Consider the following 5730-nt stretch of genomic DNA (forward strand, 5'->3'; position numbering starts at 1 on the left):
GCAAAAGCTACGGTCATGAAATGGAGTGGTTCACACCCCCTATCGATGGAAAACAACTAGAGGAAATACTGTTTCACAATCAAGCATAGTCATCATTCTGTGCCAAGCAATACTAGTGAATAACATCCTGGTCATCAAGCAAAGTAATAAGGCCGTAAAGACCACAATAAAAGTCATATCGTATGTAGGAGTAAAAACACCACTTCCAAATATTCGTCCTCCCAGGACAATGTTCGATTCCTGTTGGAAGAAACATTTCATTATATTAAAACCTGGAATGACTGTACATATTCAAGACAGAAATAGAAAATGCAAAAATGGGCAAATTCACTATGTAGACATCGTTCAGTTTCACTGCTTCCCAACCGGGAGTTTTCCTTCTAAAGTCTGGAAAAGATATAAATGTCACTGGCTGATTTTACTTACGTTCTATGGCGGTAAATAATGTATCTTCATAGTGGCGATCTTTAAATACTACACCAGGCTAAACACACATATGGGCCACTCAGATTCGAGGCAGTCTCCCCCGTGAGAGTCACTGTTCCTTCCATAAATATCTCACGAGAGATCGCACACACACACGCACATACCCCACTGCAACCTGGGCACTTTCAGCGGACCGGTTCAATGTTCTATCATGCTGTTTCCATGTGTTCGGACCATGATCAAACAGTTCTCTGCATCTGACTGAGCAAATTCCAATGTCAGCAAAAATGCACCTGCTGCGAGGGCCACTGACAGGTCAATACATAGTTCTCCTGTTGTCCAACGAGAATCAAGACTTACTAGGAGCTAGGGCCACCTACTTCTGGAAGCTCTTACCCAGATACACTAACTGTCCAATCGAAAGTTCAGTAAGGGCCAACTCCAAAATCACAGCAAAACACATGCACTAGATACGAAAATGATTTGTCTTGTAACACAGATGTTATTCCAATAACAGTTCATTTATGGAATGCAACACTTGAAATCTTGCATTCTTGATGGACTAAATCTTCTAGATGGCTTGCAATTGTACAAGCCCATGCTTCTCTTTACATCTTGAATTCCTGGTGGTCCAACTATGCTGAACGGCTTGCGAATGCACAAGCCCATGTTGAACGCGGCGCTCACGAATCCTTTTCGCCAAACAGATGTCTCCCAGCAACGACGGCCATTTGTAGACGTCCTGCCCGACATCTCTCCAAAACCCTAGATCTTCTCATGAAAGTGCAGGCGTAAAAACCTGCAGGCGCACTGTAGACGGCCCCTATATCTAACTTGTATAAGTTGAGGCTCATAGAAGACATTCCGCACAGCTCTGCTGCGATGAGGTGGTGTCTTACGTAAGTCGTTCATATCGACAGTCAACTCAGAAAGGTAACTAGTCTACTCCCTATACCATACTATTACTGAAATATTAAAACTACTAGGGAAAATGTCATATAAAAATGTGAAACAATTCCAAGTTGCTGACTGGAATTTCCACAATCAACCCACTATCAGGTACACTAACTCTAAAATACCATTCATACAAATTCTAACCAGTAAAAATTACCCGAGAAACCTACCAATACACTGAATTCATTAAAGGCATTCCTAAATGCCTGAGAGGTAACATATCTCGTAAAGTCATCAAAGTTTTACCCAGGTTAGCAAATACCGTCGAAACCTGCTCAGTTCTCAGCAAAATAGCAATTGACATACTGGCCATCACTCCTATGATCATAACAACTACAATTACCAGTGGCACAGCCCTCTTCATTCTAAAAGAGAACTGAAAAATCCAAATGCCCAAATTTGGGAGCCATATTAAAGTCTTCCTAATCCTATCCTAAACCCCACTGATTTACCCAAACCTGTAACAGATCACACAAATTCCGTCTAATACACTAAATACCACCTCCCCCAAAAACAAAATCCCAAGTAACAAGACCTTATTCTGTAACTCTATATTCAAAGATATTCTGTCAGACGACTACTACACATATTCTTACATAATAACACACAGGCCTAACCTCACTACGAAATTAGCCCATGCCACGGCTCACAAAGTCATGTGAATGCAACCATTAACTCAAAACAACAGATTACTAACGCCAAATGCGAACAGTGAAGTCCCTAACCGCAGATGAGATCCATAAAAAAAACAAAAAAAGAAATTCAATATCTATGAAACTCTACGGTATTTTGCACATAATTTTAACTAAGTATTGCAACACATACGAGTAAAAACTGAACCCTGACAATTAAAGATTTGTAAAACTCTATGGACTAACGTCCTTTCCAGTTAAAAAAAACCACAAGTTACGCCCATTTACAACCCATTAAAAAGAACAAAGAGAGAAAAAAGAAAAAGAAATGATCATAACCATAGCACAACCCAGGAATTAACCCATACGATTCCCATTAACCGTCTTTTTAATTTTAGATATATGTGTCAACTGAGACACACCCATGTTTTCATCTAGAACAACAAATCTATTCCCCTTCTTTGATTCAACAACACAGAATGGACCTTCAAATTTAGGACCTAGCTTATAGTTCAGCTGATTCCTGAAATTTATTTTCACAAACATCCTATCTCCCAAAGCAACTTTAACTCTATTGGGCTTTGCATTGCTCCTATCTACCATATCTCGTATTTGCATTTCAAGGTTCTTAGTAAGACGCGCATATCTCTCTTTTGTGGTGCATACAAGTGCCCTGATTGTTTCATCACCCAATGGAATAGGCAACAAATCAAACGCACCCCACACTGGGTAACTAAACAGCGCCTCATTGGGAGACATTCCAGTGGTATCACTTACCATAGTGTTAATACTATGTTGCATCTGTGGAATATATTGATCCCAATTTGGATCATTTCCCCCACGGTCATCTGAAGAGCTTCAATGACCTTCCTATTTGCTTGTTCGCACAGACCATTCACTTCTGGTCGGTAGGGAATAATAGTGACTTTCCGAATGTCCATTACATCCGCAAGACACTCTAATGTTCTATTCACGAACTCCCTACCATTATTTGTAATGAGAACCTACGGGACCCCGTACCGGCAAATATACCCATTAAAAAATGCAATTGCCACTTCTTCCACTGTTTTATGCTTCAATGGAAAAATCTCTACAAACCTAGTTAATTGGGCAACAACCACCAACAGGTGCCTATGGCCATAAGTAGATTCACAGAAATTGCTCAAAATGTCTAGGTGGACTCGTGATGAGGTCTAGTAGGAATTGGGAATGAACCCAATTTACAAGAAAAGACCCTTGATGGCTTACATTCATTACAAACTGAACAACTTCTCACGAAGTCTTCTACCGAACTAAGCATATTCTTCCAAAAGAATTGTCCCCGTACATTCTGATACGTCTTCTCAGTCCCCAAATGTGGACTGCCTAGGAACAACTATTTGCATTGTATCACCCTTATCCTCACTGTTCCTCAGTCTGTATTTAATCTTCCTAACTAACTAATTACCCTCTAATTCAAGCCCTGCAAAAGGTAGATTATAACCCTCCCTAACTAATCCCCCTCTAAGAAACGCTTTTGTGTCTCTCAGAATTACATCTTCATCTTGCTTAGATTCTACTAAACTAATGTCCCAATCTATGCTATCCCCGGGTACATAACACACATAAGTACCCTCTTCATCAGCAAAACTTCTACTACAGGCGTCTGCTACAACGTTCTGTCTGCCCTCTATATACTTAAGCTTAGTATCAAAATCCCTGATTGTCAAATACCACCGAGCTCTTTTTGGGGAAAGATCCGGCTTATTAAAAAGATCCAACAATGGCTTTTGATCCGTCAGAACTTCTACTTGATTGCCCAGGAGGAGCATCTTAAAATGCACTAAGCTAGACACCATGGCAAAGGCCTCTTTATCTACTACCGACACTAACGTGTCTTAAACTTCCTACTGTAAAATGGATGGAGTCTTCCATCAAACTTCTGCATAAGGCAGGCCCCTATACCATCATAACTAGCGTCTGTTACCAACGTGAAAGGATGTTCCAAATCAGGGAACTTTAACACTGGGGGATTTACTAAGGCATCTTTAATCTTCTGGAAAGCTACTTACTGTCCATCTTCCCATACAAACTGCACATCATCCCTTAGAACATCTGTCAAGGGAGATGCCAGAATAGAAAAACCCTTCACAAATCTACGAAAAAACCCAGCCATCCCCAAGAAAGACCTAATCTGCTTTTTAGTTTTGGGAGTGGCAAAATCTACAATTGCCCTAACTTTATCATCATTCACTCTACCACCCTCTTTAGAAATGACATGACCTAAATATACTATTTGCCTCTTGAGAAAATTACACTTAGCTAACTTTATCTTCAAACCCGCTAACCTAAGCCTCTTCCCTAAGAACTTCTAAGTGTTCCTCTACTGAGTCAGTGGCAACTAGGATGTCATCCATGTAAATAAAAACTTTTTTCCCCCAACAAGCCATGCAAAACTGTATTCATTAGCCTAGTAAATGTCATCGGACTACCTGCTGAACCACACGGCATTCACGTGAACTCATAATGCCCCTTTGGCAAAGAGAAAGCCATGTACTCTCAACTCTCCTCGCTAAGCGGTACTTGCAAATACCCTTGCATCAGATCAATTGAGGAGTAAATATTCTTTTGTTAATGGGTTTGGTTAAAAGCAATGCCAGAGAACACTCTTCCAGACTCTTGAGCAACAGCGTTCCCTTAACAGAAGTCCTTCACTATCACAGGATGTTACTGCTCAGGACACAAACTTGCAAGTGGATTTGCAAGTGGATTATCCTTTTTATCCCGTTAACAAAGACAACACTCAGCCCAGTCTGTGAAGAGTAATTGATTTAGTAGATTTTGGTTTATAGCTATTTTGATGTTCAGAGCAGAGGGTTTCTCCTCTTACTACTTCGATGATCCCATTTTTGTATGGGGCAAAACTAGTGTCATGCCTTTTGCCCTACACCTAGCCTGATAATACATACAGTATCTTAGTCTCATGATGTCTGTACACTATCCAGATTGTAAAGTATTTGGGACGCGTGACATGCATTTTTTGAGTCGACACTGAACCCAGTGCTGGCCTTTACAGCAGTGATGTCATCAGTGTCTTGGTAATGGCGGAGGAACAACCCATTACATGCAGGGACCCTCGGAAGGCTAGCCTCACCTAGTCTAGCTGTGAGTCAATACCGATTCCGAGATGTGGCTGTTACTGTGTATGCACTTCTAGGAACCATAGGTGAGAATCGGACTGATGATGAAGACTGATGTCAAGCTGAGTGTTGAAACAAAGACATCACTGGGATCCTCAACACCATGTATCATGTTAGTAGCTAATAATACATATAGTGTTATGACCGAGCAAACAATGCGCTCAAGAAAATACATAAAATCAGTCATAAAAGAGAAATATATATATATATATATATATATATATATATATATATATATATATATATATATATATATATATATATATATATATATATATATATATATATATATATATATATATATATATATATATATTCACATATATATACTATATATATATATATATATATATATATATATATATATATATATATATATATATATATATATATATATATATATATATATACATATATATATATATATATATATATATATATATATATATATATATATATATATATATATATATATATATATATATATATATATAAATGTATATATATATATATATATATATATATATATATATATATAC

Source organism: Macrobrachium rosenbergii, chromosome 8 (assembly GCF_040412425.1).
Source record: "Macrobrachium rosenbergii isolate ZJJX-2024 chromosome 8, ASM4041242v1, whole genome shotgun sequence".
Lineage (NCBI taxonomy): Eukaryota > Metazoa > Arthropoda > Malacostraca > Decapoda > Palaemonidae > Macrobrachium > Macrobrachium rosenbergii.